We start from the raw sequence: 12,513 nt of genomic DNA, 5'->3' as shown, positions 1-12,513 counted from the left end.
AAAGGATCTATACTGGAGGAACTACAGAACACTCATGAAAGAAATTGAAGAAGACACAAAAAGGTAGAAAAGCATTCCATGCTCATGGATTGGAAGGATAAACATTGTTATAATGTCTATACTGCCTAGAGCAATCTACACTTTCAATGCCAACCCAATCAAAATTCCACTGGCATATTTCAAAGTGCTGGAACAAACAATTGTAAAATTTGTTTGGAACCAGAAAAGCTTCCGAATTGCTAAGGAAATGTTGAAAAAGAAAAACAAAACTGGGGGCTTCACGGTTGCCTGATTTCAAGCTTTACTGCAAAGCTGTGATCACCAAGAGAGCATGATACTGGCACAAAAACAGACACATAGACCAGTGAAACAGGATAGAGAGCCCAGATAATGGACCCACAAATCTATGGTCAAATAATCTTCGATAAAGCAGGAAAAAATATACAGTGGAAAAAAGACAGTCCCTTCAATAAATGGTGTTGGAAAAATTGGACAGCTATGTGTAGAAGAATGAAACTCAACCATTCTCTTACTCCATACACAAAGATAAACTTGAAATGAACAAAAGACCTCAAAATGAGGCAAGAAATCTATCAAAATCCTAGAGAAGAACATAGGCAGCAACCTCTTTGACATCTACCACAGCAACTTCTTTCAAGATATTTCTCCAAAGGCAAAGGAAACAAAAGCAAAAATGGACTTTTGGGACTTCATCAAAATCAAAATCTTCTGCACAGCAAAGGAAGCAGTCAACAAAACAAAGAAACAACCCATGGAATGGGAGAAGATATTCACAAATGACACTACAGACAAAGGGCTGGTATCTAAGATCTATAAAGAATCCCTCAAACTCAACACCCAAAAAACAGATAATGATGTCAAAAAATGGGCAAAAAATATGAACAGACACTTCTCCAAAGAAGACATACAAATGACTAACAGACACATGAAAAAATGTTCATCATTGTTAGCCATCAGGGAAATTCAAATCAAAATCTCATTGAGATACCACCTTACACCAGTTAGAATGTCCAAAATTAACAAGAAACAACAAGTGTTGCCTGCCTCTCTGCCTACTTATGATTTCTGTCTGTCAAATAAATAAAATCTAAAAAATAAATAAATAAATAAAATTAAGAGTATTAGTTGCAAATGCAAATGTGAGAAAGTAATGGAATCAATGACCTCCCTAAGAACAATAATTTTAAAATCTGGTGTTTACTGAGTATTTATTACATGCGGCACTATTTTATTCCATTTTCTGTATTGTCTGTCCAGCCTCACACAGTCTCATGAAGTATAGCATTACTCCCCCAGTTTTGCTAAGGGCAGCACAGAGAAGTACAATGGCTCACTCAGGCAGTGACCAGTGGAACCAGGGTGCAAGCCCAGGGGGACTCCCCAAAGCCACTCTGGTAGACAGTTGCTCACAATTCTAAGAATTCCATGTTTATCAGAATCTGGTAAGATGCTGAACTGGAAGATTCTTCCTAAACTAAGTAAGTTGTATCTGATCTACCAACCAATGAAGGAAGAGTAGGTATAGAAAGTATTTAAAGATAGTTGGGGGGCGCCTGGGTGGCTCAGTGGGTTAAAGCCTCTGCCTTTGGCTTGGGTCATGATCCTGGAGTCCTGGGATCAAGCCCTGCATCGGGCTTTTTGCTCAGCCAAGAGTCTGCTTCCCTTCCTCTCTCTCTGCTTGCAAAATGTCTGCCTGCTTGTGATCTCTGTCAAATAAATAAATAAAAATATTTTTAAAAATATAGTTGGATTCATAATATTAATATTAATGTAATATTAATTTAATAAATAATATTAAAATGATAATATCGAAGACATAGTCATGAGATGAGAGAGGCAGTGATGAATTCTGGTGGCCTCTGCCATGTGAGCTCTGTAGTATGGGACAGTCAAGCTCTTACCTCATAGGGCAGCATCAGCAAGCTGAACAGCATGGGAAGTGCTTGTCCTGGTGCCCAGCTCCTAGTAAACAGCCAATAAACAACCGTAAATATACACAAGATCTTGTTTCAGGAAGCTATTCAGTAAAATCAGCAGATTTGATGAAAGAATGTATAGGAAAAGCACTTTGGGAAAGGACTTGGTGCTGTTCAGAGTCAGTCTCATTAATACACCTGATTAAGTTGCATTTACAAACTAGAAAACTTGTTTTCTGCAGGTGTTCATTCACATTATTCATCAGCAGAACCAAGTCTCTTTCTCTCTCCCTCTCTCTTTTTTTTAAAAAATATTTTATTCTATTTTATTTTGAGAGAGAGAGAGACCATGAATGGGGATGGGCAGAGGGAGAGAGAATCCCAAGCAGGCTCCATGCGAAGCATAGAGCCCGATGTGGGGCTCTATCTCAAGACACTAAGACCATGACCTGAGTCAAAACTAAGAGTCAGACACTAACCAACTGAACCATCCAGGCATCCCCCAAGTCTCTTTTCTGTCACCATATTATCTTTCACATTCTAACTTGGCAATCACTAATTGTAGCAACCAGGTTTTCTCAGAAACAGTTCCACTGCCAAATCACTAAGAAACCAACTAATTACACCTGAACCATTTAAAATAAATCTGTCCAATGAAGACATATTTGGTAAGTGCCCCTCAAGAAGTAGGGTAAAAGTATTCCTCCAAATTGAAACCCAAACTCTATGTTTTTGCAGAGAAATATTTGTTTTGTAAAACTCTGGTCTAATGGGAGTATTTCCTCTGGATTCCATGTCCCACTTTCATCAGTCAGCAAGACCATGCTGCCCCGAGTCCCCATCCTTCATGATTCTTTGAGATTCAGGTGTTATAGACTGCATGTATCTCCCCAAAATTCATCTGTTGAAGTCCTAACCCACAATGTGAAGATAATTATATCTGGGAGGTGATGAGGTCATAATAGTGGAAACCTCATAAATGGGATGAATGCTATTATAAAAGGGACCCCAGAGGGTTCACCAACTCTCTTTCTGCCATAAGAGATGACACAAGAAATTAGCAGTCTGCAGCCAGAAAGGAGATCTCCCCAGAACCCCACCACGCTGGCACCTTGATCTCAGACTATCAGTCACAGAAATAGATCTCTGTTGTTAACAAGCCACCAGGTCTGTGGCACTGAGAAACCAACGTCAAGGCATCAGGTTAGAGCACCTCTTCTCATTCCCTCTGCCTCCAGGTGCCAAGTTCCTTGTCTGGCTCTGGGTGGGCACCTTATGCTTAGCATGCCTCCGTCCCTCCACTACCATCTTGAAAACCCATTTCTGTCACCCCCATGAAATTGTGAGCTCTTTCCTCATGTTTGTACTGTGTAATAGTAGAGAAAAGAGAAGTGTTGAAGAAATGGTCATCAAATGAATAAAAAACTTCAACTTTTTCCTTTGCAAAAAGAAAAGCAACCAAGGGAATTACCTCATTGAGTTGAGTTGCCCAGATTCTTCCTTTTCTTCCTTTTCCACATATGTATTAGCATCATCATTACTACTTCCATGAACACAGTTATGCAGTAATTTGAAGTGATGGCTTGGAAATTCTATCTCAGGGCTTCTGAGGCATCATTCACCCCAAAGGGGTCCAGGCTCTTGGGTAGAGATGTTACTGAAAGAGCTGATCTCTAAATTTCTTGTCAGAGGCTACATAAGAGGAGAGAGAAATGGGAGAAATCCAGCAAACCATGGGATTCTGGTGTGTTTGTCAGGAGAGCCTAAAGAGTGCTCTGTTTTCAATGTCAGACAGGGTTATATTTGTACCACTCTTTTCCAGGGATCTCAGGTACTAGAAAGCTAAGGAGACCTCAAAGACACCCAGCCTGAGGCCAGGAAAGTAGAAACAGCTCTTTCTATCCTCCTTCCTCAGTCTTACCCCCAAGGCACCCCTGACCCAGGCTCTAACACTGGGGTCCCAGAGAGGAAGGGAGGGCAGCTCACTCTCCCAGACAGGACCTGGGGGGCCTCAGCTTCCTAAAGTGAAGGTTTTTCTCTCTCAACTTGAAACAGATCATAGCTGCACATGGGTCCCAATTCCTTTGTCAGTGTGAGTACTAGTTACTATACTTATATGTGAGGTTGTAATATGCAGGAATGGAAAGCCACATTCCCCAGGACTTTAAATGAAATTTTAGTATTGGATCTTTGTATGTTTCCCATAGCAGTAAAAACAGATTTTCCAGAAGGACAAATTAAGTTAACAAAATACTAGCATTATAAGCACTTCCAATATTCTTACCCCTTCTCCTATCTCATGTAGAGGAAAAACAACACTAGCCTACAAACAATTTTTGCCTAAAGACCATAGGAACGAAAGGCAATACTCCTTGGTAGTTGTCTGAAAGCTTATTAAAAACAGGATATAATTATTTTCTCCCAAGCGTGGGTTCAGCCATCACTCTAGAAGCTGCCAGGTCTTAGCTCCTTCTCACCAAACCTGCCCCCCCACTCCACGCCCTTTAGTCATTTCCTGCCAGTACCATGTGTGGGGAAGACTTTTATCACTGGAAAGCTGGAGACTGAGCTAGAGGAGGAGGCAGATGCTGGGACAGATGGGTTCTTCTTCCTGCCCATGGCCTAAGGAACAGAGAAGTACATTCTTTCCACCACTGTCCCAGCCCCTCCAGGCACTAATGGATGCACAGGAATTCTGGAGACCACACTGTGAGTGTGGGCTAGGAAATACTCTGAGCTTTTCCATGTGGCTTCTTGGACAGCTGTGGTGGAATGGGTGCCAGAGGAGGAAAGGAAGAACAGCGTGTTGACTATGGAAGACCATAGTAATTGGTCTGTGGAAATGTGTGAGGTGTCACCTTTGGACATACTTGGAAATAAATGGGGCACTTTGAAAGGAGAGGAACTAGCTCCTTCAGTTATTTTGATAGGAGATTACGTATCTATGTATATATTATATATGTGTACATATACACATAGCATGTAATATATATGTATAAGTGTGTACATGCACACACATGCACATGTAATATATTATGTAAATAATATAACACAGTATGTAACAAATGTTAATATATATTATAAATGATAATATAATACCATATATTATATTATATATTATACAATGTATATAATATAGTACTATTTAACCTCTATTAAATTTAGACTTATATGTTGGTACAGACAACATTGCATCTTAGGATAAATAGGCAATAAATATCTGAGTGAAAAAACATAACTTTAAGATGCTAAAGTTCTGTCTAATGCCTTTATACATAGACGTGTAGAAAGAGAAAATGGATGACTTTATCCTTTTGCTTAATTACACATTTATTTATTTATTTATTTATAAGATTTTATTTATTTATTTGACAGAGAGAGAGATCACAGGTAGGCAGAGAGGCAGGCAGAGAGAGAGGGGGAAACGGGCCCCCAGCTGAGCAGAGAGCCCGATACAGGGCTTGATCCCAGGACCCTGAGATCATGACCTGAGACGAACGCAGAGGCTTAACCCACTGAGCCACCCAAACACCCCTTTAATTACACATTTTAAAAATTTGTTATTTATTCCAATTCCCATAACACTAATTACTGATAAAATAATTAAAAAAAAAAACACCTCCAGAATGGCATTGTTTTAACTAATGTCTACTTGTGTACTTAGTTATGCACAGTTCTTTGCATTCTTTTTTAAATTCCTTTTTGTTATTAAAATGGGCAAAAGTTTTCCCCATTTACTGGCTGTGTAAACTGGCCCAATCTTATTGGTTATATAAAGCAGCTGCTTTTCATAAGTGAAACTAGAAATGATGGTTTTCTTTCTTTTTTTTTTTTTTAAGATTTTATTTATTTCTTGGAGAGAAAGAAAGAGCACAAGCAGGGGGACTGACAGAGGGAGAAGCAGGCTGCCCGCTGAGCAGGGAGAGCCCGATGCGGGCCTCAACCCTGGAACTCTAGGATCATGACCTAAGCTGGAGGCAGATCCTCAACAGACTGAGCCATGCAGGTGCCCCCAAATGGGGTTTTTTACAACTACTCAGGGTTCAGTTTTCTTATAATCATTTTCTTGTACCATGAAAGATGGGTCTCTAGAGTTCAGGGACATGACTTTCTTCCAGCTATTAGGGTGCTGTGGTCATCCTCCTCTGCATCTCAGCCTTCCCAGCAATGCCAGGCTGTCAAGTGCTGCCTCCTTCAGCCTTATACCTCTCTTTACTCATGGTGGCCCTTTGACTTCTATCTGCAGAAGCCCATTCAACTCAGTTTGGAGGAATCTCATATTCAGAGACTCCACCTCGAGTCACTGCTGTACCCAGAGTTCACAGCAAATTGCTACATTTTGCCTCCCATCTTAATTCTTCTTTGGGAATCCACCTTGGACCCCAGTCTCCTTGGAGGACTGGTGTCCTGCCCCCAATTCCGAGTGCTGTAACTAGGGTCCTTCTGCTGAGAGAATCCATGACAAAAGTATTTCCTGAATCTCCTACATCAAGGTCTCCCTCCACCCTCCCCATAGCACCCCCTAGAATTTCCTCCTCAGCCACTCCCCTTGCGCAGACACCACGCTCCCCTCCATTATGGTGAGTTGTCACCAGACCCTGTAGGTACTATATTTGGCCACCTGGACCTGTCACCTTCCGACACGGCCCTCATCTGTCGTCTCAGTCAGTGGACCTGGTCAAGATGTTCTCAATAGGAGCAAGAACCACTTGAGGAATACTTTTAATATGGACTAAACTTGTTAAAATTAGATTCCTGCTCATTCCTGAGATTCTGATTCAACAGGCCTGGGGTAGGATTCGGGAATTTTCCACAAGCACCCTGGAGAACTCTTATTCAAGTAGCCATCCAAGGGACACTGCTTGCAAACTATTGATTTGGCCCCAAGGCCCATCCTGCTGAAGTTCATGGACCAGGGTTCTGGAGCAAGCAGCATCCATGTAACACATATGGACACCCAAACACAATGAATCCCATCTGTTTGGGACCTACGTCACTGTTTGACATTGAGCTATGGTGCCAGGAAAGGGCGAGAGCTGGACTTCCAAATAGACATGCCCCAACCTGGTATAATTTCAGGCGTTTCAGGACATCATGAAATTTTCAAACTTGGCCATACATAAAAATGACCTGGGGTAGGTGGTTAAACTCTATTGAGGCAAAGGCCAACATTACTGAATCAGCTTCTCCAGAATGCAGTCTGAGAGTTTCTATTTTACCCTCTGCTCTGCATCAATCTGGTGTAAACCTCCACATAGGCCTGTCAGTAATCTGGCACTATAGGGACAGAGCACCTTCCTTCTGGGTATCTGAAATTTCAATGTAGAGGGTCTAGGTCCTTTGGCCTAAAGATTGTTTTATTATTCTGTTAATAGTAAACATCATTAAGGAAGAAGCCTGCTTGAAGTGCCAGAGAAAATAATTAACATTAAACACTACCTTGCTGCTTTTGGGAAGGTACAGAGATATGGTCCTACCATGTCCCAACTGGAACCACGAGGCTGCTTACTTCATATTCCTCTGGATGACTTCCTCTGCACCGGTCACCACCCAGTGCCGACAAGGACTCTGTTTTCAATAATTACTCTTGCATGTATGACCCCCTCCACTAGATTGCACATTTAAAAAAAACTGAGAATGTCTAATTTGTCTCTCTTGTATCTTAGACATTATCTAGCATAAAAATAGTCAGTAAATTGTTGCTTAATACGTAGAAGATAGTACTTTAAACCCTCACACCTCAAAGCCAGGGAGTTTATCAGGCCTTGCTTCTGAGCAGGCTTTGATATGGAGAAGGATGAGAATGGGAGGGCACTGTCCCTTCCAATTCCACACCCCCATCCCCTGCCACGGACACATGCCACCTTTCATGGGGCCAGAGAAAGTGGAAGATATATTAGACAGATGCCAAACATACATTTTCAGAGCCAAGGCCGGTTCCAGAAAGGGTGATACCTTTCCCATTTCAGGATACCTCTTAGGCTGCCCTAACAGCTCTCTCTAGGGCCTGCTTTGCAAGCAAGCTGAGGAGGCAACTCTGTAGGTTTGGGTTCCTAAAGGGAGTTCCTAAAGGCCTACTTGCCTTACACATTCAGGTGCTGATATTTAAATAAGAGCAGGCCTATAAGCAGATTTGGTTTGAAGAGGCTATTTGGAAATTATAGTTGGAAACCAAATGTCATAATCATGATGACAGACTTACCTACGCAGTCACCTTTGGTAGGATTCTCCCTTTATGTTATAAGTTAAATTGCTAGCATAAAAATTGGTTACACTGAAAAACATAAAGCTCTTATGCATCTAGAAGTCAATCACAAGAGAAAATCTGGAAAGACCATAAATACACGGAAGTTAAATAACAAGCTATGAAGCAATGAATGGGTCAACCAGGAAATAAAAGAAGAAATAAAAAATACACATGGAAACAAGTGAAAATGAAAACACAATGGCCTCAAACCTCTGGGATGCAGTAAAAGTGGTTCTAAGAGGGAGACTCACAGCCATACAGGCCTCCCTCAAAAAGCAAGAAAAATCTCAAATGAACAACCTAACCTTGCACCTATAGGAGCTAGAAAAAGAACAGCAAACAAAAATGTAAAACCAGCAGAAGGAAAGAAATGATGAAGATTAGAAATGATGAAGATTAGAGCAGAAATAAATGATACAGAAAGAAAAAAAACAATATAACAGGTCAATGAAACCAGGAGGTGGTTCTTTGAAAAAAAAAATCAATAAAATTGATAAACTTCTAGCCAGGTTAATCAAGAAAAAAAGAGAAAGGATTCATATAAATAAAGTTACAAGTGATGGCATGGATGTGGAGAAAGGGAGACCCTCTTACACTGTTTGTGGGAATGTAACCTGATGCAGCTACTCCGGAAAACAGTATGGAGGTTCCTCAAAAACTTGAAAATAGAGTTATCCTATGACCCAACACCCCTGGGCATTTACCCAATGAATACAAGAACATTTGTTCGAAGAGATACATGTACTCCTCTGTTTATCACAGCATTGTTTACAACAGCCAAGATATGGAAGCAGTCCAGGTGGCCATCGGTTGATGAATGGCTGAAGAAGTGGGGTGTGTGTGTTTGTGCACATGTGTGTGTCATGGAATATTAGTCATCCATAAAAAAAGAATGAAATCTTGTCATTTGCAATAATATGGATAGAGAGAGAGAAGATGATCCCAAGCAAAATAAGTCAGAGAAAGAAAATACCCTATGATTTCACTAATATGTGGAATTAAAGAAACAAAACAAATAAACAAAGGGAAAAAATAAGAGAAGGAAAGACAAATCAAGAAACAGACTCTTAATTATAGAGAATAAACTGATGGTTACCAGAGTGGAGGTGGGCGGGAGGATGGGTTAAACAGGTGGTGGGGATTACGGAGTAAAAAACAAAACAGAATAAAACAAACAAACAAAAAAAAAACCCACAAAACCCAGAACATGGGATTGAGGTGTGACTTTGTCCTTTACACATTAAATATTGCAGAATATTGCAACATGTCTTTCCTAACGTACTACATGCTGCAATATGTCAACATAAGTTTAAGAAAAAATGCGGGGACTGACTGTAAATTTCACTTCCAAACTGACTTTACCATTTTTGTTTGTTCAAGATTTAAAGGAACCTCTGGATCATGGACCATAGCTTTCTCTAAATGGAGGTACCCCCATGCCCCATTTTTGGGGCTAATTCCTTACTGACTCACTCAGATAGCCCTTTAGTTTACAGTCAGGCTTTTTTAAAGAACCAGAAATTTTTTATTTTTTTATTTTTTTAATATTTTTTTGCTCTTGAGCTCTCGATGGCAAGTTGAACTAACAGATGCCTCCCTCTCCCACCTCAATCATCACCAGACGATCCAGAATGAAAAAGATTCCATCAGGCTGGATCATTCCTTCCAGACAGCAAAGGGAGCAGCCTTGACAACTAATACACAATGATTCCCATTGCAATGTGGTTGGTCTAAAGCAGTACAGAAAATTAATTGAAAGCACAGTATTCAGGTGGGATGAGCTCTATGATTCTTAAAGAATCAAGCAAAAGATTAAGTAACTCTGGTTATCTCTAGGTGGGTAAAGCATGTTCTGCAAGATGTGCTGATTCACAGGGGACCTAGAAACAGACCAGTCAGTTCATGGCTCTTACTGGCAGGGAGACAGAACAGAATCCCACATTTACCTAATTTTTGACATAGGAGCTTGTCCGCCTCTGGAGAGGAGTCCTTCTTGCGACCTGAAATGGATCTGCACCTCTCCTATCTCAGGAGCAACAGCTCAAATGCTGGCATGGGCTGCCCATGGGCACATGACTATGCCAAAGTCATGACTGTCTTAAGAAACAAAACTCTCCTCATGTTGATTCTTGAATCATGGTCTCAAGGAAGTCTTTCCCTGGACCCTGTGGATCGTTCCTTCACTACAGTCTTTGTCATTTTCTATTTATTTGTGTCACACTTTGATGAAAATATTTTCTCTTGCCACATTATAAACTCCACAAGGACAGGGATCATGTCTGTTTTGCTCATAGTTCTGTCCCTAGCACCTAACACTGAGGGGCACCCACTAAGTGTCAATTAAGTCAGAAGGTGAGTAGCTATGGACAGGACTGGGTTTTCTGAGGGAGGAGATGGGGTTACCAGATTTGAATGGAGAGGCTAGCTGTGGGTAGGCAAAGTCCAGAGGGGAGGAATGTCTCAAGTGAAGACAGTGTTCAAGAGGCTTTCTGTCAGAACCATCCTTTGTACACTCAAATTAGTCCCATTTTCAACCTTCAAACTCTCACTTTGGAATACCCTTCTGAGATGTGCCTCACTCTTCAGAATTTTAACACATCTACATAGTCCTGTGTTTGTGGGCAGTTGAGGACTGACGGGGTGGGAATGCTACAGAAGAGAAGGGCCCAGACCTCCTATTTTGCTGAGACCCTCATCAAAGAAGGGGCTGGAAGAATGCTTCCACTCTGGGAAGAACAGAAGGCAGACTCCACCCTGGTCAGTGGCTGGAATGACACAGAAGATGATCTCAGTTAGACTCAACTTCTCCAAGGTCCCATATAGGATAGGAATATCTCCCCCAGTAACACCAGTTATAATTTTAAGACCAATAAGTGCCAAAGTCATCTTCACAGTAGTGTTTTAATCTGAAATGTTTTTGTTTGGTAAAAAGTCCATTTTTTATTATTCAACTTTTTAACTTCTTGAAAAACAGAGAAACATCATTGATGTGCCCATCCATTCTTTTATTTATTCAGCAAATATGTCTTGACAAAACAGCAACAGAACTCACAGTCTCCAGAGAAACCATGCCAACAAGGAGAAAGTATGAAGTAATGCTCTACCCTTGGGACCGCTGGAGGCTAGAGCCCAACGTAAAAGTGAGCACATATTTCTGTCCCCTTTCACACCACCTCTCCTACATTTGAAGACTAGAAGTTAAATGCTTTCATGGAACTTAGCAAGTTTTGTTTTGTTCTATTTTAGATTGAGTCTTCTGAAAATTAAGAAGTAGATTAATAATTGTTTCCTGTCCTCCATCTCTTCAGAAGGCAAATAGGAAACTGGAGTTTTGTGGTGATGGCAAGGGAATAAAGAACACTCAGAAGCTATTCATTTGTAGAGTGTAGATCACACAGGATGCAAGGGTCAAACAGTCTGTCTCTTGTACTAAGGATGAGGAAACAGGCCCAGGGGACCTGAATAAAGTTCTGGGGTGGTTATAAGAATTTTTCACCAACAAATGATGTGACTATTACCAGCATTTTCCATTTTGTGTGTGTGTGTGTTTTAAAGATTTATTTATTGGTCAGAGAGAGAGAGCACAAGCAGGGGGAGCAGCAGGCAGAGGGAGAAGCAGACTCCCCACTGGGCAAGGAGCCTGATGTTGGACTCGATCCCAAGACATTGGGATCATGATCTGAGCCAAAGGCAGCCACTTACACAACTGAGCCACCCAGGCATCCCAACATTTTCTATTTGAAAAGGGTATGTGGTGCAAGTGACTTAATTAAAGTTTTTTAAACAACTCTGTGAGGGGCACCTAGGTGGCTCAGTCCTTAAGTGTCTGCCTTCAGGTCAGGTCATGATCCCAGAGTCCTGGGATCGAGCCCTGCATCAGGTTCCCTGCTCAGAGGGGAGCCTGCTTCATCCTCTCCCACTCCCTCTGTTTATGTTCCCACTCTTACTGTGTCTCTCTCTGACAAATCAATCAATCAATAAAAACAAAAAACCCAACTCTGTGAATAGGTACAACAATTATCCCCAAATAACGGCTGAGGAAACTGAAGTATAGAGAGGCCGATCATTTGCCTAATTATTGTGTAACTACTAAGTAGTTATTAGCTGGTAAGTGAATTCAGAGCTGGAGTTCAAATAAAGGACATCTGGTTCTAGAAATTCGAAACCAAGTGTTTCATTTCTCATTTTCTGTCTCCTATACATTTGGAGTTCGTACATAAATTTTTGTACATAAGAATGTACATGTTTAAGGAGAATGTGGTAATTCTCCTTAAACATGTCTGGTTTTGGCTGATAAATCTTTTCATTTGATTTTTCCTGATAAAGAAA

At 41.0% G+C, this 12,513-nt stretch overlaps 2 long non-coding RNA genes across 3 annotated transcripts in view; one reads left to right on the top strand and one right to left on the bottom strand.

Annotated features, from left to right (window-relative positions):
• Positions 1–12,230, top strand: part of LOC132019616 (uncharacterized) — a 39,931-nt gene extending 27,701 nt beyond the window's left edge. Inside the window, exons 2-3 of the long non-coding RNA XR_009404817.1 lie at positions 11,202–11,324; positions 11,431–12,230. This is a non-coding gene — a long non-coding RNA (uncharacterized LOC132019616). The remainder of the gene's footprint in view (positions 1–11,201; positions 11,325–11,430) is intronic.
• Positions 1–12,513, bottom strand: part of LOC132019615 (uncharacterized) — a 30,091-nt gene that overhangs the window by 12,648 nt on the left and 4,930 nt on the right. For both annotated transcript variants that reach the window (XR_009404816.1, XR_009404815.1), the window contains exons 2-3: positions 3,409–3,629; positions 1,923–1,983 (exon numbers count right to left, since the gene is read on the bottom strand). This is a non-coding gene — a long non-coding RNA (uncharacterized LOC132019615). The remainder of the gene's footprint in view (positions 1–1,922; positions 1,984–3,408; positions 3,630–12,513) is intronic.

This window comes from Mustela nigripes, chromosome 6 (genome assembly GCF_022355385.1).
Source record: "Mustela nigripes isolate SB6536 chromosome 6, MUSNIG.SB6536, whole genome shotgun sequence".
Classification (NCBI taxonomy): domain Eukaryota; kingdom Metazoa; phylum Chordata; class Mammalia; order Carnivora; family Mustelidae; genus Mustela; species Mustela nigripes.
Note: the sequence above shows the minus strand (reverse complement) of the source record. Positions and strands in the feature narration are given on the sequence as shown.